Source organism: Chlorocebus sabaeus, chromosome 4 (genome assembly GCF_047675955.1).
Source record: "Chlorocebus sabaeus isolate Y175 chromosome 4, mChlSab1.0.hap1, whole genome shotgun sequence".
NCBI classification, from domain to species: domain Eukaryota; kingdom Metazoa; phylum Chordata; class Mammalia; order Primates; family Cercopithecidae; genus Chlorocebus; species Chlorocebus sabaeus.
In genome coordinates, this window is record NC_132907.1 from 19451994 (window position 1) to 19476540 (window position 24547).

General features: G+C 37.5%; 1 long non-coding RNA gene across 1 annotated transcript in view; it reads right to left on the reverse strand.

The window, feature by feature from the left end:
* Window positions 1-541: 541 nt before the first annotated feature.
* LOC140711498 (uncharacterized) overlaps window positions 542-24547 on the reverse strand; it is a 75377-nt gene continuing 51371 nt past the window's right edge. Inside the window, exon 3 of the long non-coding RNA XR_012092743.1 lies at window positions 542-828. This is a non-coding gene — a long non-coding RNA (uncharacterized lncRNA). The remainder of the gene's footprint in view (window positions 829-24547) is intronic.

Sequence of the window (24547 nt, forward strand, 5' to 3'; positions counted from 1 at the left end):
TTCTAAGATGGGGTGTTGTCCTAAATGGGCTCAAAAGTCTTTTTCTAGGTCTTATTACCTATGGTTCTGAATGTACTGCACTTGGAATCTTTTGTTTCCTGGAATTGGGAATGTATGCAAGATACTAGGTTTCCGATGGCACCCCTCCAAATTTTGGTGGACTTAAGGAACCCCTGCAAGGTGAAGGGAGAGAGCTGAGGGATCAAAGGTCTAGATCTTCCCTAAACCCCAATTTAATAACCCAGCTCAGCCACTATTTAATTTTTTCTCATGGGTCCTGTTTTCTGCCAGCATCCCTAGAAAGAGCTGGTCTCTCTGTGCCCACTGTGTATGGTTATGTTTGCAGCTCCTATTCTGTCTTACTGCATGTGCTTTCATACAGACTGTGAGTGCTTCAAGGTAGGAACTTTCTATTTCATTTTTGTGTCCTTAAGTACCTAGGACACAGTCTGGCATGTGAAGGGGCACACAAAATATTTGCTGAGTGAATGAATGGATGAATGAATTAAAACAAACTAAAATACTTTGTGACATTTAATTTAATTTCATGGAATATAATGAATTCATTTTTACTATGAAGTTTAGGAAGCTTTGGCTCTCCAATGGGGTACATTCTTCTTGGCACACCCACTCACTTTCTCTGTTGTCTTCTTATTCCACCCTCTTCAATAATCTTCAGCAGGATTCATTTGATCAGAAAGCATTAAGTTGTGTCCTCCCCTCATTGTCGAAATTCCTTTAGCTGTAGTTTTAAAACTAGGGCTGAGGGGGCAGGAGGCTGGGGAAGTTATAGGTGAATTATGGTGCATCCTCCAGATGACTGATTTTCTGCAAATATTTAGGGAAATGTCATATAATTGGCAAATGAAGCATTATTTTATATTAAAACAAATTCAGATATATTTTGGAGTAAAATGTTCAATGAACACGAAATCCTAAGCTAGGCCTTGAGACTTCTGGGAATCTTCTAGGCTAAGACTGTCCTCTCCACCTCAACTCCTAAGTCAGTGATTTATTTAGGTATTTGTATTTGAGGTAGCCTGTGAGGATGCTGACCCGGCAGATATACAGATAGGCTGTGGCTCTGTGGGGTGCAGGAATAAGAGCTATGGAGTTGACGAAAACTAGACTGAAAATGGTACCTTCGAGACAGCTTCACAGAAAAAGCCTTGAGGAAGACAAAAAAAAATTCTGTCTTATTTATTTATTTATTTAGAGACAGGATCTGACTCTGTCACCCAGGCTGAAGTGCAGTAGTAAAATTATAGCTCACTGCAGCCTCAAACTCTTGGGCTCAAGTGATTCTCCCATTTCAGCCTCCCAAGTAGCTAAGACTACAGGCACACACCACCACTCTCAGCTAATGTTTCTTTCTTTTTTTTTTTTCTGCCAAGATAGTGTCTCACTATGTTGCAGAGGCTGGTCTTGAACTCCTGGCCTCAAGCTATCCTGCTGCCTCAGCCTCCTAAAGTTCTGGGATTACAGGTGCGTGCCACTGCACTTGGCCTGATTTATTATTTCCATGGTGCTTTGGTAAAAAATGACCGAGTTGTGCTGACCTAAGACACATATAAAATTCCCAATGTAATAATAAAAGAAAGCAAGTTACCTATTCTGTTTTTAAACTGTCATATTTTTATTTGCTAACTACACCTCAGCAAAGCTCTGGGGGAAAAGCCGTCATATTTTATTTAGGACTGACTTGATTGTTTTGTCCCTGTGTGTGAACACATGAACACTGTTGTTTTAGACTGAAATATAATTTATAAAAATTATTAGAAAACACGTTTAGAAAAATCATAGTCAGTGTATATAAGATTGTTTTCTTATTAAATAGAAGATAATTTAAAACAATTGTCAATTCCCTACGTAACTAGATGCTCCCTTTCTCTTTAATAAAAGCATCGGATAATTCAAATCCTCTTAGTTCATTCAAGTCTGGCTTTTTTTTCTCTCTCATTTTCTTAGATTTCAAGTGAGTAGGCATTTACTTCAGTCAATGCAGTCAATATTCAAGGTTCAAAATTGTCTTATTGAACTGTCAATTTGATATTTATTCTTTATAGTCACTTTTTTTTTTTTTCTGGCATGGTTATGGGTGTATTCAAATCCATTTCTCATCATTGGCAGGATTGTTAAGCTAAAAAAGAGTCTGGGATTCCAGGTGTCTGTGTTGCCTGCAGTGACACTTACTAAACCCAAATATATTTCTAATTCAGCTTACTTGAAAAAAAAGTTAAGCACTGATCAGTGCAAGGCACTATAGGCGTGACACTAGTATAGTTTGCTGAATATAGTAGGTAGTCAGTAAGGGCCTTGAAAGTAGGAATAACAGTAACAAACAAAGCACGTAAACTCTCTCCATTTACTCCTTTGTCTGTAAAATAGACGTAATTATTTCCCCTCAGAAAAGTTATAAAGTAGAATAAATTTACCAGGCACAATATAAAAATATTAAGGAGTGAAGAGTTATATAGATTATTCTAAAAGGTAGAAAACGTATCTTTTTTTTTTTTTTTTTGATGGAATCTGGCTCTGGCTGGAGTGCAGTAGTGGCACGATTTCAGCTCACTGCAACTTCCGCCTCCCAGGTTCAAGCAGTTCTCCTGCCTCAGCCTCCCATGCAGCTGGGATTACAGGTGTGCACCACCATGCCAGGCTAATTTTTATATTTTTAGTAGAGATGGGGTTTCACCATGTTGGCCAGTTTGGTCTCGAACTCCTGATCTCAGGTGATCTGCCTTCCTCGGCCTGCCAAAGTGCTGGGATTACAGACGTGAGCCACCGCGCCCAGCCAACTTGGCCACCTTTTCAAATGCATGTGGTGTTTTCCATTATTTACTTTTTGAATTTTCCTTTTCTTTGGTGACTTTTACAGTTGCTTGTATTCCTTTTCAAAGGAATGCTCTGCACCTGTTACCTTCATTTTCTCACTACACGTTACACATCCCTTCTTTAATCCCTTGTTGTTTTTACCAAAACTACACTTTCAAAATCTTCAGTGGCTCCTTTCTGGTCAAAACATTTGGCCCTTGCTCAAATACCTCATACTCCCTACTCTTTTAATTTTAATTAAATTTTTATAGTCATCCCCTTTGGAAAACTCTTTACTTATCTTGGCTTTTATGGTAATGTACTTCTTGGCCTTCTTGCTATTTCTTGGATGGTTGTTTCTGTTTCTTTCTTTCTTTTTTTTTTGAGACAGAGTCTCACTCTGTTGCCAGGCTGGAGTGCAGTGGCGCAATCTTGGCTCACTGCAACCTCCACCTCCCAGGTTCAAGCGATTCTCCCACCTTAGCCTCCCGAGCAGCTGGGACTACAGGTGCTTGCCACCACACCTGGCTAATTTTTGTATTTTTAGTAGAGATGGGGGTTTCACCATGTTGGCAAGGATGGTCTCGATCTCCTGACCTTGTGACCCGCCTGCCTCAGCCTCCCAAAGTACTGGGATTACAGGCGTGAGTCACCACGCCTGGCCTCTTTCTGTTTCTTTTAAAGATTCCTTCTTCCCTGGTGTTCTTTAGAGCTGTCTTCCTTGAGACTTTTTCTGTGGAAATTGCTGCTGTCTCAAAGTTTCCATTTTCAGTCTTGTTTTCCTCAACTCTATAGCTCTTACTTCTGGACCCCACAGAGCCACAGCCTGTCTGTACATCTCCCTGGATGGCGTCCTCACAGGTTCCCTTAAATACAAACAGGTGTGAAATTGAAAGCATATCAAGTCAGCGTCCCTTCCTAACTTCACCTCTGATGTTTTAGTCACCTATTGGTCATGAAGTTGCATTGATTCTTCTAGGAAAAACTCCTGCAATTGTTTCAAACTTATGAGGAACCATGTGATTCATCCAGTTACTAAGCTTGTAGGTGCAACCAGGATTCAAGCTGAAGTCTTAGAACCTGAAGACTAAAGACCTACGGCTTAAAAGACTCACAGCATCTTAACAGAAATCCTTGGTACCGGATATATTCCAGAACTCAGAATTTTTTCAAGTTTATAAAGATAGTGATGTATATATGCTATTAATAAGGTAATACCCTTCTGGGGCAGCATGGCAGACATAATCACATAAATTAATATTTCTGCAGTAAAATGTGTGATTATTCTCATGGAGTGTGATCAGTCAAGACTATAAAAAGCCTCTAGTCAGTTTAGGTTAGGTTTTGCCACAAAATGTGGTCAGGTCAGGTGAGGCTTTGCTACCAAGTACATTATAGAAAGATGTCCATTTTGAGAGCTTTTTGAATTTTTGGAATTGTGGATAAGGGATTGTGGACCTCAAAAAGTAATTACCTGGAATTAACGTTTGTAGTTTTGATACCATATTTTCACTGGGCAGATAGGCAATTTTCACCATAATCATCTAGGGAAACAAAATATTTTCTTACCTTAAAATAGGGGTCCCCAACCCCAAGGCCACAGACGGTACCGGTACCGGTTAGGAACCAGGCCGCACAGCAGGAGGTGAGTGGCAGGGGAGCCGGCTTTACGGCCTGAGCTCTGCCTCCTGTCAAATCAGCCTGGGCATTAGATTCTCAGAGGAGCTCAGACCCTACTGTGAACTGCACATGCGAAGTATATAGATTGCATGCTCCTTATGAGAATCTAACTAGTGCCTGATGATCTGAGGTGGAACAGTTTTATCCCCAGTCATCCCCCACCCACCCCCAGCATGGAAAAATTGTCTTCCATGAAACCAATCCCTGGTGCCAAAAAGGTTGGGGACTGCTGGCTTCAAAGGAACCTTAGGAGACAAGGAGATACCTGGGACAATACCAACTTGTTTGGGCGAGACTTATTTGGGTTGCCAGTCTCCTGACATATAGACTTCCTGAAGGTCAGGGGTTGAGGATGAGAAACTCAGGTGGTATTAATGAGTTCCTGCCAGTAAGATGTCCCGGAGGAATGTTTTCAGATACTTATGAAGTTGCTTAAGTGCAAACTCCAAATTCCATTCATTATCAAACCTAGTTTTCTGCTCTGTATAAAATAAAGTCTATTTCTAGGTCTTGATAGGTTCAGTTATACCTAGTATAATCTGCACAAGTATAATCTGAACCTACTTACCCCCAAGTAACTCTTTAACAACTGTAATGTACTCTGTAATAATTGGGAACAGGGCAACATGACCTTCAGCTTTATGGGGTTCAGATCTGAAAGGAAGTTCATTCTCAGGGTGGATGAGCAGCTGAGGAGGAGTTTGCAGGGAGAATGTCAGGAAAGGCTCAATTTTTTTGTCAATTTGGTGATAGAGATGGTCATTCTGCATATAGCAGTGTATAAGGCACCTCCTTGTTCAATGGGGTGTCAGGTCTTTGAGCTCTGTATCATTTGTTGGTATTGCTTGTGTGACTTCTAGCAAGTTCATTTCTTGAAGATTTGGTTTTCTCATGTGGAAAATCAAACTAACCATGCTTACATCCTACTGCCTCACAGAGAAAGTGTGAAAACTAATGGGTTAATACTGGAAAAGAGCTTAAAGATCTTTAGATACAAGTAATTATCAATCATAGCGTAGAATCATTTGGACTTTAGAATAATGGTTCTAAAGAGATTACAAAAATACTGTCAATGCACGTTTATTAGAGTAGACCCTTTTTCAAGTTACAGCTGTAGTTTCTAATGTAGCAAATTAATTTTATTTAATCAATCCATTCTAAATGGGCCTGGAACTCTGTCAGAGAGCAATCTTACACCAAAAGGGCAAGATACATGATGATCGTGGCATTCTCATTTGACTGTTAGGTCTCTAATTGTGCAATTTTTCCCAGTTAGGCTGTGGGCCCTCTGAAAATAATACAAGGAGAGTAACTTAGAGGCCTAAAAAACATGTTTTAAGTGTTTTTTTTGAATTACTAAACATACAAAAGTTTCACATACTGGAAAAATATATTGAAATGTATTTTATTAAGCATAATTTAAAAAAATATTTTCAATGAGCAATCCAAGGGCTTAGATTAATTAACCCTCTGGAGCTTTGACTATAATAGCTTTCTCATATGTGTTTATCAGAAAGTTATAAGGAAAAATTCATGAAAAAATTTAAGTACATGCCTAGAATTGAAATACTTTGAAATGGACTTCACATTTAACATAAACACTTAAACTAATTTTAATAGAGATGAAAAATACATGATTTTAAAAAATATTTTTAATTATTCAACCTAAATGCAAACCAATGTGGTTTTTTTAGAACAAAAAGCTTAAAACCTGGTGTTTCACAAGAAACTATTTTCAGGTCTAATATTAAGTAATTACTTCACAATCAATATAATTTTGTTTGAACTCTTAGTACATTATGTTAAAGATAATTTGCTAGAGCAGTGGGTAGATTAAATTTGAAAAAAATAAAGACTAAATACTTGGAGATAAATTGCAACCTAAACTTACAATTTAATTACCATGTTGATTATTTAGCAAATAAAGTGAGAACAAAAATAATGTCCTTAGAAAGTCATACAGTTTAATTGATTATGGTGTCTACTACTCAAGTATAGTTTGATAAATTTGGTCTATATACTTTGAAAATAATTTATAGGAGGTTTAGGTATTAAAACTCATTATATATGCAAGTACATAGGAGAGTAATTTAAACAAGTTTATTTTACTGAATATAAATAACCAGGCAGAATACCCTAATAAATAATTATTTTCCTTCTTGTATTCATTACAGTAATTCACTGTTGAATTATATTGGTCAAGTACCTGAAATTATATTTATTGAATACACAAGTTTATTATTTGATATTAGCTGAAAAGTTCTCTTTTCATACCTATTCCTAGAATTTAGCTAAAGACCTTAAAAGTGTTTTTCAGTTTAATAAATGTAGTGTTCCTGCTTTAAACATTAGAGAAACTGAGTCTTAGAAAATTAGCAATTTATTGCTAATTAGTAAGAAAATTAGTAACAATTGCAAATAAGTAAGCTGATAAGAAAATTAGTAACAATTGCAAATAAACTACTTCTCACTGAGATTATTCATTTGGAATTAAATTTATACTGCTCATATATATTTATTGAAACATATATTACTGGATTCTTAAAGTAGTATCCTTGAAGCTTCTTTTGGGAAAGTTTGGTTTATAAACTATTCAATTTGGAAAGTGGTTTATCTTATTTTAATCCAAACATTTTTCAAATTCATAGCCATTCCTGAAGAGAACTTACTCAAAACGAATAAATAAACAAATTACGAAAATAGTATTTTTCATATTCACATTTATCATTGGAGTGAGCGGAATTTCTTGTTAAAGTGGAGTCTGATCTGTGCTATATGAAAACAAATGACTTAGGGAAAACAAGGCTATAATGCCACCTGGGGGCTTTTAAGGACATCACAGTTCACTAAAACTAATAATCCTATAGGGTAAATTCCAGTTACCTCCATTTGCCCTTCAGAATAATCATTACCATTTATTTTTTCCCTTTTCGCTGATTTTTATAGTGATTACAGAAAAGGAATAATGGTTCAAAATATTATCCTATTTTCTACAATCTACACTATCAAGATATTTCTTTCCTGTAACCAAGCAATATTCTTCCTCTTAGGAGACAGCATAGGTACACCATAAGATGTCTACAATCGTATATTACATTATGAGATGCAATAGCGTTACAGGGTCAAACCAAAAAAGAACAAGCTTAAACAATAAAAAAAATCCCATATATGGATATGTATCTATGGCAGTGAAAATATTCTCTCTTTTTTTGTTAATCTTAAAAACTCATAGAAGAGTTAGTCACACCAGCCAAGCCACCTCAGGGAGGTAGCATATGAGAAGTGGTTACAGTGCAACACTTTTGTTTGAGGGAGCTCATTTGCATTCATAATTTGGTAGTCTTTACTGAATGCCTAATGTTTGCTGAATATTGTTAAGAAAAAGAAACGCCCTCTGTGCTGTCAAATGATAGTATACACAATACACATGAGATGAAAATATATAAGAGCTGCTGATGTCCTTATCTACAGTATTTTTGTTTGTTTTATAACAAAATGTTTATTATTATTATTCTTATTTTTTACCATTTTGGCTATCTTATGCTTTAACTGTATCTTTCCCATTTGGGTGGTTTTGAAATTTCTGTTGCTATGAGCAATATCATGTTTAATTAAAAGCTCATTATTCTATTTGTGAATTTATTCACATCCTTTTTTTCTTTCTATGAATTACCTGTTAGCCTGATAGATATATATATAGATAGATATAGATAGATATTAGATGTTCAATAAATATGAATAAATGTCAATATTTTAGAATTTTCTAATTGTCCCAACAGAAAAGATATATCATAAAGGAAAAGGAAAAAAAAGCTGAAATAGTGACATCTCATCTGTGAGATGAAGGATTTGGTTCATGTGCACATGTTCAGAGAACTAAGCATGGTCTAGCTGCAGCAGGGGTATTTAAACAAGAAGAATAAGTTTGCAAGCGAGTCTGATCTGTTATGTTTTGTTTTTGTTTTTGTTTTTCCATCAGCTGGTCACTATAGCATCTGCTATAAGCTCTGGTTAGAAGTTGATGAGATTTGTGATGCTTAAAGATGAAGATTTATAAATTACATCTGTAGGTTATTTGAACTGTATTACATTACTATGGCAGAAAGTAGTAGCAGTTCCCCCAGATCCATTTTTATTGTTACCAATAAAATTTTTATCTGAGCATTTCACTGCTCAGAATAGAGGTTACATCCCCCAGCATCCCTTGCAGCTGTCTGTGTCCATATAACTAAGTTCTGGCCAATGGGTTGTAAATAGAAATATCTTGTGGCAGCTTCTGGAAAACATTCTTTTCTTTTCTTTTTTTCTTTTTTTTTTTTTTTTTTTGGAGATGGAGTCTCGCTCTGTCTCCCAGGCTGGAATGCAGTGGCACAATTTCGGCTCACTGCAACCTCCAATTCCTAGGTTCCAGCGATTCTCCTGCCTCAGCCTCCCGAGTAACTGGGACTACAGGCGCATGCTACCACACCCGGCTAATTTGTGTGTTTTTAGTAGAGACGGGGTTTCACCATGTTAGCCAGGATGGTCTCAATCTCCTAACCTTGTGATCTGCCCGCCTTGGCCTCCCAAAGTGCTGGGATTACAGGCGTGAGCCACCGCACCCGGCTGGAAAACATTCTTAAGAGACAAGTGGCACACACCATTTGCCTCTTCTTTTCATTCCTTCATCAATTCTGCTGTCTGAACAAAGCTGCTGTTGTCTTGGGTCATAATACAGAGGCCACACAGAGTAAAGCTATAGGGAAGAAGCCGAAGTGCCTTGCACCATGGAGTGCTAAAACAGCCCTGGACTATTACCTAGGAACGATCTCCCTAGAAGGGAGAAATTAACTTCTATTATGGCACTCTTATTTTGGATTTTCTACAACTTGCAGCTAAATCTCTTCTCCTTGGATATAATTGCTATGGGAAATGCAGATTCATTTATTGATTAGTTACTGAAAAAGTATATGTTTTAAAATTAATTTTTATATAATATATTCATGCATTATTTACCACATTCATTTTGTCCATCCTCTCAGCTTAGAAGCATCATGACAGTATTAGAAAGGGTACTGTTACACAGTTTATAGAAATGCAAATAATAAACATAAGAAAAATATCCAGCCTATAACTAAAAATGCAAATCAAAACAATAAATTATTCTTTATCTAGTAGTAACTTAACAAAAACATTTTTAAGTTCCCAAAATAGACAGAAAAAGGAAACTGGCCTACCATTTCACTGCTTGTCACAACATAACTTGAAGAGCAATTTGAAACTATGTATCAAGAGCCGTAAGAAGATATTTGCCTTTTGATCCAGAAATTCTGTTTCTGGTAAACGGTTCTAAAAAAAATTGTGAATACTAAAATGTTACATGCACAAAGATACTCACTGAGGCATTATTAATAATGTTGACAAATTGGAAAAAATCTAAATGTCCAATATAGGGACTGGCTAAGTAAGGTATAACCATATATATTGAATAGATTATCAAATGACCATTGAAAATGAGGGTTATTTATTTACTCATTTAAAAAATTTATGTGTTGGTATATACAATGGCATCTCAATAAATATAATCATATACTGCCTAATGATTTTTTTTGGTCAGTGACAGACTGCATATATGATGGCGGTTCCACAAGATTATAGTGGAGATGAAAATTCTCATTGCCTAGTGATGTCAAAGTGCAATGCATGGCTCACATGTTTGTGGGCATGCTGGTGTAAACAAAGCAGTCATATAAAAGTAGAGCATATATAATATGTACCCTATATAATACTTGATAAGAATAATGATGTGACTGCTTTATACATTTACTATGCTCTTCTTTTTATTATTATTTTAGAGTGTATTCCTTCTACTTATTAAAAAAAATGTTAACTGTAAAACAGCCTCAGGCTGATCCTTCAGGAAATTTTCCAGAAAAAGGCATTGCTGTCATAGTGGATGACATTTTGCCCCTGACAGCCTCCTGATGGGACAAGATAGGGAGGTGAAAGATAGTGATATTGATGATCCTGACCCTGTGGAGGCCTAGGCTAGTGTGTATGTTCGTGTCTTAATTTTTAACAAAAGCATTTAAAAAGCAAAACAATAAAAATAGAAAACTCTAAAAATAGAAAAAAGCTTACAGTTTACAATGCATATTTTAAGATGTGTTATTAAAACAGTCAAAAAATTTTTAAAAATTAGAAACTTGATAAAGTAAAAAAATTATAATAAGCTAAGGTTAATTTATGATTGAAGAAAAAAATTTAAAATAAATTGAGTGTAACCTAAGTATACAGTATCTGTAAAGTCTACTGGAGTGGACAGTAATGTCCTAGGCCTTCACATTCACTCACCTCTCACTCACTGACTCACCCAGAGCAACTTCTAGTCCTTGAGGCTACATTCATGGTAAGTGCTCTATACAAGTAGACCCTTTTAAAAATCTTTCATACTGCATCTTTACTGTACCTTTTTTATGTTTAGATACACAAATACTTACCACTGTGTTACAGTTGCCTGTAGTATTCAGTACAGTAACATGCTGAATGGATTTGTGGACTAGGAGCAATGGGCTAGAGCATATAGTCTAGGTGTGTAGTAGACTATACCATCTAGGTTGTGTAAGTACTCTCTACAAAGGCACAATGACAAAATCACCTGATGACACATTTCTCAGAACGTATCCCTATCATTAAGTGACCATTACTCTGTTTATCAAATGTGAGTGTCTACTATGTTCCAGGGTTTGTTCAGGTTACATAACGACAAGCAAAAGTAGGTAGACATGGTCTTGGTTCTCATAGAGCTTATACCTTATGGGAGAGACAGATAGTTTAGAGACACTTATGGTTATTGCTGTATGGGAAAAGGAACATGATTCTATAGAAGCAAATAACAAGGGAACCTGACCTAGTCTGAGATGTTAAGACAGGCATTGCTAATTAACGATGTGACCTTTGCACTAAGACTTAAAGAATGGAAAGAAGTTAATGAGAAAAATGGATATGAATGCTATACATTACCACGGAAAATGTTTAGATGATAGTAACTGGAAAACACATGTAGAAAAATGAATCTGCAATATGATTATGTGTGGATATAGGTGTATAGAAAAAAAAGACTGGTGGGAATACATCAAAATGCTAAGAATGATTTAAAAAGTGGTAAAATTTTAGGTGATTTCCCACCCACATATTTCCCTAATTCTGTATAATGTCCTATAATTACTTGTATGAAAAATGTTTTAAAGAAATGCTGTTTTATTCTATTTGAGTAACAAAATGATCAGCATAACACATGTAGGGAAGCTTTGACTCTTAGAGTACAAAGAAAGAAAAAAGTTACAGTTTTTTATAAAGCAAAAGAAGAAAAATAAATGTTTGATTATGCAGTCATTGACTAAGAAAAGCCCTCTGTGGACATATGCATAGGGTATTAGAATTTGGCTATTCCAAGTTGAAAAGTGGAGCAGAAAAGTGTTTTTTCTTTTTGTTTTTACCATTCAGAGGGTCTTCTGTAGTCAAAGGACCTAGAAAAATAAGTTGGGCTCATGAACATTTAAAAAGCAGGCTTAAAAGCTGGCAAATACTGTGTGGAAATGATTAACTGTTTTTGGAAATTGTTCTGTTAAAACATGTTTAAATTTTTATGAAGGAAAAAAGGTATACTAGCCCTTTTAAAGGGCTGGCTTAGAAAAATCTTGGCAACTTCATGTCATGTCTAGTATTGTGTGCAAAGTAACTTTTATCCTTTCCCTGAATGCAAGGAGGAAGGAAGCAGATGGATGAATGAGGAATAGTAATTTAGTTCCCAGGGAAACCCTTTGCTAATTGGAAAAAAAGACAGGATCTGTGGCTATGGCAATGTATCTAGACTGTTGTGAATTCCTCTGCTGTTATTTTCTACCCTAGGAAGAAGACGCATTATAGATTTTTCTTTTTCAGTTTAAGAGCTAATTTAGTTATCTAGTGAATGCTGACCACTAGCAACAATAAGAAAGGCCATGCCACTGAAGAATTCAAGTTTCATTGGCAGGTGCACAGACCTACAGAGTGCCAAGCAGTAATAAGACACTAAAATCTATTAATTAGGCTCAGGAATCTTTACAAAAGTTCATTAAACAGAGGTTAACGCAAGAAACTATGTACAGAAGTACAAGAATTAGAAAGTACATGTGCTATATAGTTTACCCCAAGAATATGAAGGTGAAACAAAACCATATATGTTCAAAATATGTCAATTACTTAAGTGTATTTTAGCATCTGTGGAACAAAATCATAATAATTTAAATTAACATTCTAGATTTCAGTCAGGTAGGGAAAATGATAAGCCTTTTCATTCTGTCTTAATCAGAATATTTCCATTGCTGCTTAAGACTCCCTAAGAGAAAAGGCATCTTTGAAACCTTAGCACTTGAAACATGTTTAACTTGTAAGAAGAATAAAATATGTGAGTACCAAATAAAATAATGCATTTATATATTAATTTGATTTCAATGCTCAGAATTTTAAACATCATTTTCCTACCAGGAAAGTTGAGGTCCCACCTGACCAATTTTTTGAGACGGAATCTCGGTCTGTGGCCAGGCTGGAGTGCAGTGGTACAATCTCTGCTTACTGCAACCTCCGCCTCCCAGGTTCAAGCGATTCTCCTGCCTCAGCCTCCCAAGTAGCTGGGACTATAAGTGTGCGCCACCACACCTGGCTAATTTTTTGTATTTTTAGTAGAGACAGGGTTTCACCATGTTGGCCAGGATGGTCTTGATCTCTTGACCTTGTGATCTGCCTGCCTTGGCCTCCCAAAGTGCCGGGATTACAGGTGTGAGCCACCTCCCTTGGCCCTGCCTGATCAATTTTATGTTCAAAGACTTAATTTCTCACCCTGTCTTCCTGACTGCCCCATCATACACACAAACACACACTCTCTCTCTCTCTCTCTCTCTCTCTCTCTCTCTCTCGCTCACCCCATATAATTACAGACCAGGGCTTTTCTTAACTTTACGGGGCACGTTACAATCATCTGGGAAACTTTTAAAAATCTGTGTCCAGGTGGCTCCCTAGGCCAATTACATTAGCTTCTGGGTGGAATCCAGGCATGAATATTTTGTAATGTTCTCCAGGTGATTCCAGTGTGCAGCAAGGTTGAAAATCCTTGCTCTCCATACACAAGTAAGCTAACAAAATTATACATTTATTTTAGCATTTTCATACTTTATCTAGATAAAGGCATAATATTGTTGTTCTGTATCTATAGATACTGGCTATGAATGCCCAATGGGATATTATATTCATTGATAAACTGCTTAAATCCTAAGGATGGTAGAAGTAGAATAGGTGGTAAAGTAATTATAATATACATTACCGATTACTGATTTAGGAAGTGTCTTACATGTGCTCATTTGTAGTATTAATAACTAGGGTGGCTCTCGGTAAGAATCCAAACTTAACTAATGCTTCTTGGTAACCTAAATGGAGATTTAGTATCTTGGAAGTCTTACCAGCATTCTAAATAGTCATAGTGATAGTAACAATACAGCAATTAAGCTCATCTATTCTTGTGCCTTTCTGGCTGCTGACAGTGAACTAACCTAGGCCGACCTTTACTAATAGAACTGCAGATGTAATAGAACTGTGGATGGATGTTTGAACAGATTCATATTGTTAAACATTGCTCTACCGGTTACATACAGAGAAAAGAAAAATTCTTTGCCTGTGTTGTTCACAGATTTAATGTGATACACTGTTGGCTGACTGTGGTTGATTAATAAGTCATTAAATAAGGGTCTGAAGCTAATTCAGACAATGGAATATGTTATGGTGGATTTCTGTCATCATGAATGCACTCATTACAAATACTATAATTATGAAGGAAAAGTCATTAGAGATAAAGACAGATAAATTAATTTAAAATTCTACTGCATTCTGCTTAATTCCACAAAATCTACAACAAACTCATTAGTAGGAATGCGCAATCCTTAGCAGAACAATTATTTGAATAAGAGCACAGGATAGTCTATTGGTGTAGTGGCCTATATTGAAAAGACGTCAACTGGAGAGAATGCACTGGTTGTATTTGTTAGAGGGGAAAGTAAGAGAAAGCTTTAAATAAGAATTGTGATCTGGAGGATCTTTCAGTGCAGAGTCCTAAAAATTATGATAAGTAACACTTTGTTAATAGAAATTATATTTGTAGGGACATAGTTTTTTTTTTAATTCTAATTTAAAAAATTGAATTTGGGCTGGGTGTGGTGGCTCACTCCTGTAACCCCAGCACTTTGGGAGGCCAAGGCAGGTGGATCACCTGAGGTTAAGAGTTTGAGACCAGCTGACCAACATGGTGAAACTGTTTGTCTACTTAAAAAAAAAAAAGCTGGGTGTGGTGGTGTGTGCCTGTAATCCCAGCTGCTTGGGAGGCTGAAGCAGGAGAATTGCTTGAACCTGGGAGGCGGAGGTTGCAGTGAGCCGAGATCGCACCACTGCACTCCAGCCTGGGAGACAGAGTGAGACTCCATCTCAAAAAAAAAAAAAAAAAAAAAAAAAAAAAAAAAAAAAATTGAATTTGGAGTCAGAAAAACCTAGATTCAAGTCCTGGCTTCATTACTTAACAGGCACTATAACAGTATAACCATTGCTAAGATACTTTACATTTTTGAGATTCAGTTTCATCATCTCAAAAATGTAGCTGTTTCTCCTGGTAACTTCATAGGGTGGTTGTGAGGAAAAATTAAGACAGTGGAAAGGGATGGAAACCGGAAAACACTAAGCAAGTGTGCAGCAGACACTATTGCTAATCCACCCAATAGCCAATCCTCCCTTCATTCTTGTTGGGCAGAACCATAATTTTATTTGTGTATTCACTCATTTCCTAGTTGGTTAAGTCATGATTAATCTAATGTAATCCTGGTGATACGGTTTGGCTCTGTGTCCCCACGTGAATCTCATCTTGTAGCTCCCATAATTCCCATGTGTTGTGGGAGGGACCTGGTGGGAGATGACTGAATCGTAGGGGCGGGTCTTTCCCACGCTGTTCTTGTGAGAGTGATTGGGTCTCACGAGATCTGATGGTTTTAAAAACGGGAGTTTCTCTGCACAAGCTCCCTCTTTGCCTGCTGCCATCTACGTAAGATGTGACTTGTTCCTCCTTGCCTTCCGCCATGATTGGGAGGCCTCCCCAGTCATATGGAACAGTAAGTCCAATAAACCTCTTTCTTTTGTAAATTGCCCAGTCTCGGGTATGTCTTTATCAGCAGTGTGGAAATGGGCTAATACACCTGGTGATCTCAGTTCCATACTAGCAATTAGTTTAGGAAAGGGGAAGGGAATCCAAACCTGGCCAATGGACATGAGGAGAAGTTTCTCAAGAGGTTCTGTTAAAGAGTTACTCTCATATACTGGTAGAGTTGCAAGATTCAATGACAACTTCAGGTTGCCAATAAATATCTTAATGGCCTGAATTTTAAAATCAGCTTTGTTGAAATATAAATCACATATCATATAATCTACCCATTTAAAGTATACAATTTCATGGTTTTTAACATATTTACAGATATGTGAAACTATTACCATAGTCAATTTTAGGTTTTCATCACCTCAAGAAGAAACCTTACATCTTTTAGCTGCCATTGCCCTGTTACCTCTTTACCCACCCCTAAGCAACCACTAATCCACTTTCTGTCTCTATAGATTTCCCTATTCTGGACTTTCATATGAATGAAACCACAGCATGTGGTCTCTTGTGACTGCCTTCTTTCACTTCGCATAATGTTTTCAATGGTCATCAATGTCGCAGCATGTGTCAGTACTGTATTCCTTTTTATGGCATAATATTCTATTGTATGGTTATACAACATTTTGCTTATAAATTTGAGTTCTTTCCCCTTTTGAGTATTACAAATTATGCTGCTATAAACATACATGTACAAGTTTCTGTGTAAATATATGTTTTTGTTTCTCTTGGTTATATACCTAGGAATGTAATTGCTGGGACCCCTTCATTTCAGGAAATTCAAAGGGGAATTCCAGGGAATTCTCAGGAAGATGGCAAAGGAAACCCCAGGGTGACAGCTGTGTATCAGACCTAGAAAACAACCAGTTCAGATAGAAGCAGCAAGTCAGAAGTCTTGAGGAAGGAGGTCTCCAGCAATAAAATTAAACTGGTATTTTCTATTATTGGTGCAGTTGATTGAAAGATTATATTAAGAGCAATAAGCTAAATCATAGGCCAGCTAGTTCACCCAGAGAAAGGGACAGTTAAGAAGAGTTCTCCTGGGGACAGAACAAACCTCAAACACTAGCCTCAAAAACGATCCCTGCCTGAATTTAATTGGCTCAGACCACAGAACCATTTATACCACAGGACATTGTCTAAAACAATCAGCCAGCAATTAGTGGAGACCAAGAAAAGGGGCAGAAGGTTTTAAAGAGACATCAGATAAACAAAGAGAGCCCTGCTAAGATCAGTCATTCCAGGGTGACCGTCCCATGCTCAAGGCTGCACTCTGTGATGAGTACAGAAACTTCACACTGTGGCGGGAGAGAAACAGACCACTAAAATAGTTTAGCCAAGCTACTAAGTACACAAGCAAACAACAACATAAACAAGCTCCAGACAAGGGAGGAAATAAGTATCTAGTGTCAAACAATATATTACCAAAAATGTTCAGTTTTCAATACCAACAAATAATCGTGACACAAGCAATGGAACAGGAAGGTGTGACACATACACAAGAAGAAAAAGCAGGCAACAGAACTGCCAGTGAGAGCATCCAGATACTGGGTTTAATAGATGAAGACTTCAAAACAGCCTTTATAAATATGTTCAAAGAACTAAAACCATGTGTGCAGAAGTAAAAGATGCTATGATGACAATGTCTAATCAAATAAAGAATACCAATAAAAACATAGACATTTTTATAAAAGGGCCAGGTGAGGTGGCTCATGCCTGCCATCCCAGCACTTTGGGAGGCCCAGACATGTCAATCACTTGAGCCCAGGAGTTCCAGATCAGTCTGGGCAACATGGAGAAACCCTGTCTCTACAAAAAATTAGCTGGGCTTGGTGCTGTGTGCCTGTAGTCCCAGCTACCTGGGAGGCTGAGGTGGAGAATCACTTGAGCCTGGGTGGTCGAGGTTGCAGTGAGCTGCGACTGCATTACTGCACACTCCAGCCTGGGTGACAGAGTAAGACCCTGTCTCCAAAAGAAAAGCAAAGCAAAGCAAAGAAAAGAAAAGACATTTTTGTAAAAGAACCAATGGAAATTTGAAGTAAAAAAGTGAAATAACCAAAATAAAAAATTCACTGGAGAGGCTCAGTAGATTTGAACTGGCTGAAAGAATCAGTATACTTGAGGACAGATTGATAGAGGTTATGTAAGCCAATGAACAAAGAGAAAGAAGAATGAAGAAAACTGGACAGAACCTCAGAGAAATGTGAGACACCATTAAGCACACCAGCATACATGCAGTAGGAATTCCAAATGCAGAACAGAGGAAGGAGCAAGAAAAATATTTGAAGAAATAATGGCTGAAACTTCCTAAATTTCTTTAAAAATTATGCAATAAAGATACATAATAAACTCTAAGTAGAATTAACAAAGAGATCCATACCTAGTCACACTATGAAGAAGAAGTGGAATTCTATTACTATATTTGACTCAATAGTGAATAACATTTTCCACCTAATATCACAGCCGTAACACTGTAAACACTGAATATTGACTGACAAAAAATCTGTTATATCTATATTGAGAGTATAATGAAAAGGAACATTGGCAATATAGGTAGGCGATGAGGTGAGGAAGGTTTCATGTGAAGGCTTGGTGGGGAAGGCTTTTAGTGTTAGTGCTCATCTAACATAAGAAATCAAAGATGGCAAAATGATGACACGAGACAACAAGTATAAGATTTAGTAGTATTGCATTTTGTCAGAAAAATAAAGGCAAATTACAAAGAAGCAGCTACAGCTTTGAAAGTGGTTGCCTCTGGAAGCAGTATTGGTGCTGGAAATGGATGGGGCAGTGTATTTATGTTTTATTTTTAATTTTGGTAAAATGTATACTATATTATATTTGACATCTTTTCAATTTTTAAGTGTACAGGTCAGTTTTTTAAAATATGCCCACATTCTCGTGCAACCAATCTCCAGAACTCTGATGATTATTTTTAAGCTAGGTCTCCTTAGAACTTACTCCTTCAGTTTACTCATTACTAATTTGCATGTGCTCATCTGTTACCTTTCAGTTGTTCTTCTTAAAATGCAAGAATTTACTCAATGTTATCCTAAAGCCTAAAACATATTTCTTTTTTAAAATTATACTTTAAGTTCTAGGGTATATGTGCCCAATATGCAGATTTGATACATAAGTATACATGTGCCATGTTGGTTTGCTGCACCCATCAATTCGTCATTTACATTAGGTATTTCTCCTAATGCTATCCCTTCCCCAGCCCCCCACCCCCCGACAGGCCCCAGTGAGTGATGTTCCCCATCCTGTGTCCAAGTGTTCTCATTGTTCAGTTCCCACCTATGACTGAGAACATATGGTGTTTGGTTTTCTGTCTTTGTGATAGTTTGCTGACAATCACAACAGAACATATGGTGTTTGGTTTTCTGTCTTTGTGATAGTTTGCTGACGGTTTCCAGCTTCATCCATGTCCCTACAAAGGACATGAACTCATCCTTTTTTTATGGCGGCATAGTATTCCATGGTGTACATGTGCCACATTTTCTTAATCCTGTCTGTCATTGATGGACATTTGGGTTGGTTCCAAGTCTTTGCTATTGTGAATAGTGCCACAATAAACATACCTGTGCAAATGTCTTTATAGTCGCATGACTTATAATCCTTTGGGTATATATACCCAGTAATGGGATTGCTGGGTCAAATGGTATTTCTAGTTCTAGATCCTTGAGGAATCGCCACACTGTCTTCCACAATGGTTGAACTAATTTACACTCTCACCAACAGGGTAAAGGCGTTCCTATTTCTCCACATCCTCTCCAGCATCTGTTGTTTCCTGACTTTGTAATGACCATCATCCTAACTGGCATGAGATGGTATCTCATTGTGGTTTTGATTTGCATTTCTCTGATGACCAGTGATGATGAGCATTTTTTCATGTGTCTTTTGGCTGCATAAATGTCTTCTTTTGAGAAGTGTCTGTTCATATCCTTTGCCCATTTTTTGATGGGGCTGTTTGTTTTTTTCTTGCAAGTTTGTTTGCATTCTTTGTAGATTCTAGATATTAGCCCTTTGTCAGATGGATAGATTGCAAAAATTTTCTTCCATTCTCTAGGTTGGCTGTTCACTCTGATGGTAGTTTCTTTTGCCGTGTAGAAGCTCTTTAATTTAGTTAGATCCCATTTGTCAATTTTGGCTTTTGTTGCCATTGCTTTTGGTGTTTTAGTCATGAAGTCCTTGCCCATGCCTATGTCCTGAATGGTATTGCCTAGGTTTTCTTCTAGGGTTTTTATGGTTTTAGGTATAACATTTAAGTCTTTAATCCATCTGGAATTAATTGTTGTATAAGGTGTAAGGAAGAGATCCAGTTTCAGCTTTCTACATATGGCTAGCCAGTTTTCCCTGTACTGTTTATTAAATAGGGAATCCTTTCCACATTTCTTGTTTTTGTCAGATTTGTCAAAGATCAGATGGTTGTAGATGTATAGTGTTATATCTGAGGCCTGTGTTCTGTTCCATTGTTCTATACATCTGTTTTTGTACCAGTACCATGCTGTTTTGGTTACTGTAGCCTTGTAGTATAGTTTGAAGTCAGGTAGCATGATGCCTCCAGCTTTGTTCTTTTTGCCTAGGATTGTCTTGGCAATGTGGGCTCTTTTTTGGTTCCATATTAACTTTACAGTAGTTTTTTCCGATTCTGTCAAAGAAGTCATTGGTAGCTTGATGGGGATGGCATTGAATCTATAAATTACCTTGGGCAGTATGGCCGTTTTCATGATATTGATTCCTTCCATCCATGAGCATGGAATGTTCTTCTATTTGCTTGTGTCCTCTTTTATTTTATTGAACAGTGGTTTGTAGTTCTCCTTGAAGAGGTCCTTCACATTCCTTGTGAGTTGGATTCCTATGTATTTTATTCTCTTCGTAGCAATTGTAAATGGGAGTTCACTCATGATTTGGCTCTCTGTTTGTCTGTTATTGGTGTATAGGAATGCTTGTGATTTTTGCACATTGATTTTGTATCCTGAGACACTTTGCTGAAGTTGCTTTTCAGCTTAAAGAGATTTTGGGCTGAGACAATCGGGTTTTCTAAATATACAATCATGTCATCTGCAAACAGGGACAATTTGACTTCCTCTTTTCCTAATTGAATTTCTTTTATTTCTTTATCCTGCCTGATTGCCCTGACCAGAACTTCCAACACTATGTTGAATAGGAGTGGTGAGAGAGACCATCCTTGTCTTGTGCTGCTTTTCAAAGGGAATGCTTCCAGTTTTTGCCCATTCAGTATGATATTGGCTGTGGGTTTGTCATAAATAGCTATTTTTATTTTGAGATACATTCCATCGATACCCAGTTTATTGAGAGTTTTTAGCATGAAGGGCTGTTGAATTTTGTTGAAGGCTTTTTCTGCATCTATTGAGATAATCACGTGGTTTTTGTCTTGGGTTCTGTTTATATGATGGATTACATTTTTTGATTTGCATATGTCTAACCAGCCTTGCATCCCAGGGATGAAGCCCACTTGATTGTGGTAGATGAGCTTTTTGATGTGCTGCTGGATTCGGTTTGCCAGTATTTTACTGAGGATATTTGCATCGATGCTCATCAGGGATATTGGTCTAAAATTCTCTTTTTTGTTGTGTCTCTGCCAGGCTTTGGTATCAAGATGATGCTTGCCTCATAAAATGAGTTAAGGAGGATTCCCTCTTTTTCTATTGATTGGAATAGTTTCAGAAGGAATGGTACCAGCTCCTCTTTGTACCTCTGTTAGAATTCGGCTGTGAATCTGTCTGGTCCTGCACTTTCTTTGGTTGGTAGGCTATTAATTATTGCCTCAATTTCAGAGCCTGTTATTGATCTCTTAGAGATTCAACTTCTTCCTGGTTTAGCCTTGGGAGTGTGTATGTGTCCAGGAATTTGTCCATTTTTCTAGGTTTTCTAGTTTATTTGCATAGAGGTATTTATAGTATTCTCTGATGGTAGTTTGTATTTCTGTGGGATCAGTGGTGAAACCTCCTTTATCATTTTTTATTGCATCTATTTGATTCTTTTCTCTTTTATTCTTTATTAGTCTTGCTAGTGGTCTATCAATTTTGTTGATCTTTTCAAAAAATCAACTCCTGGATTCATTGATCTTTTGAAGGGTTTTTTCTGTCTCTGTCTCCTTCGGTTCTGCTCTTAGTTATTTCTTGCCTTCAGCTAGCTTTTGAATTTGTTTGTTCTTGCTTCTCTAGTTCTTTTAATTGTGATGTTAGGGTGTCTATTTTAGATCTTTCCTGCTTTCTCTTGTGGGCATTTAGTGCTATAAATTTCCCTCTACACACTGCTTTAAATGTGTCCCAGAGATTCTGGTATGTTGTGTCTTTGCTCTCATTGGTTTCAAAGAAAATCTTTATTTCTGCCTTCTTTTCATTATTTAACCAGTAGTCATTCAGGAGCAGATTGTTCAGTTTCCATGTAGTTGAGCAGTTTTTAGTGAGTTTCTTAATCCTGAGTTCTAATTTGATTGCCCTGTGGTCTGAGAGACAGTTTGTTGTGATTTCTCTTCTCTTACATTTGCTGAGGAGTGCTTTACTTCCAACTATGTGGTCAATTTTGGAATAACTGCAATGTGGTGCTGAGAGGAATGTATATTCTGTTGATTTTGGGTGGAGAGTTCTGTAGATGTCTATTAGGTCTGCTTGGTGCAGAGCTGAGTTCAAGTCCTGGATATCCTTGTTAACCTTCTGTCTTGCTGATCTGTCTAATATTGACAGTGGGGTGTTAAAGTCTCCCATTATTATTGTGTGGGAGTCTAAGTCTCTTTGTAGGTCTCTAAGAACTTGCTTTATGAATCTGGGTGCTGCTGTATTGGGTGCATATATATTTAGGATAGTTAGCTCTTCTTGTTGAATCGATTCCTTTACCATTATGTAATGGCCTTCTTTGTCTCTTCTGATCTTTGTTAGTTTAAAGTCTGTATTGTCAGAGACTAGGATTGCAACCCCTGCTTTTTTTTTTTTTTTCTTTCCATTTGCTTGATAGATCTTCCTCCATCCCTTTATTTTGAGCGTATGTGTGTCTCTGCATGTGATATGGATCTCCTGAATATAGCACACTGATGGGTCTTGACTCGTTATCCAATTTGCTGGTCTGTGTCTTTTGATTCAGGCATTTGGCCTGTTTACATTTAAGGTTAATATTGTTTTGTGTGAATACGATCCTGTTATTATGATGTTAGCTGGTTACTTTTCCTGTTAATTGATGCAGTTTCTTCATAGAATCGATGGTCTTTACAATTTGGCATGTTTTTGCAGTGGTTGGTACTGGTTGTTTCTTTCCATGTTTACTGCTTCCTTCAGGAGCTCTTGTAAGGTAGGCCTGGTGGTGACAAAATCTCTCAGCATTTGCCTGTCTGTAAAGGATTTTATTTCTCCTTCACTTAGAAATTCTGGGTATGAAATTCTGGGTTGGAAATTATTTTCTCTAAGAATGTTGAATATTGGCCTCTGCTCTCTTCTGGCTTATAGAGTTTCTGCCAAGAGATCTGCTGTTAATCTGATGGGCTTCCCTTTGTGGGTAACTGGACCTTTCTGTCTGGCTGCCCTTAACATTTTTTCCTTCATTTCAACCTTGGTGAATCTGACAATTATGTGTCTTTGGGTTGCTCTTCTTGAGGAGTATCTTTGTGGTGTCCTCTGTTTTTCTGAATTTGAATGTTGGCCTTCCTTGCTAGGTTGGGGAAGTTCTCCTGGATAATATCCTGAAGAGTGTTTTCCAGTTTGGTTCCATTCTCCCCATCACCTTCAGGTACACCTATCTAACGTAGATTTGGTCTTTTCACATAGTCCCATATTTCTTGGAGGCTGTGGTCATTTCTTTTTACTCTTTTTTCTCTAACCTTTTCTTCTCACTTTATTTCATTAATTTGATCTTCAATCACTGATACCCTTTCTTCCACTTGATTGAATCAGCTATTGAAGCTTGTGCATGCATCATGAAGTTCTCGTGCTATGGTTTTCAGCTCCACCAGGTCATTTAAGGTCTTCTCCACACTGCTTATTCTAGTTAGCCATTCATCTAACCTTTCTTCAAGGTGTTTAGCTTCCTTGCCATGGGTTTGAACATGCTCCTTTAGCTTGGAGGAGTTTATTACTGACCTTCTGAAGACTACTTCTGTCAACTTGTCAGAGTCATTCTCCATCCAGTTTTGTTCGATTGGTGGTGAGGAGCTGTGATCCTTTGGAGGAGAAGAGGTGCTCTGGTTTTTAGAATTTTCAGTTTTTCTGTTCTGGTTTCTCCCCATCTTTGTGGTTTTATCTACCTTTGGTCTTTGATGTTGATGACCTACTGATGGGGTTTTGGTGTAGATGTCCTTTTTGATGTTGATGCTATTCCTTTCTGTTTGTTAGTTTTCCTTCTAACAGTCAGGTCCCTCAGCTGCAGGTCTGTTGGAGTTTGCTGGAGGCCCACTTCAGACCTTGTTTGCCTAGGTATCACCAGCAGAGGCTGCAGAGCAGCAAATATTGCAGAACAGCAAATATTGCTGCCTGATCCTTCCTCTGGAAGCTTCATCCCAAAGGGGCATCCATCTATATGAGGTATCTGTCGGCCCCTACTGGGAGGTGTCTCCCAGTTAGGCTACACAGGGGTCAGGGACCCACTTGAGGAGGCAGTCTGTCTGTTCTCAGAGCTCAAACGGTGTGCTGGGAGAACCACTGCTCACTTCAGAGCTATCAGACAGGGACATTTAAGTCTGCAGAAGTTGTCTGCTGCCTTTTGTTCAGCTATGCCCTGCCCATAGAGGTGAAGTCTATAAACGCAGTAGGCCTTGCTGAGCTGTGGTGGGCTCTGCCTAGTTTGAGCTTCCTGGCTGCTTTGTTTACCTACTCAAGCCTCAGCAATGGTGGATGC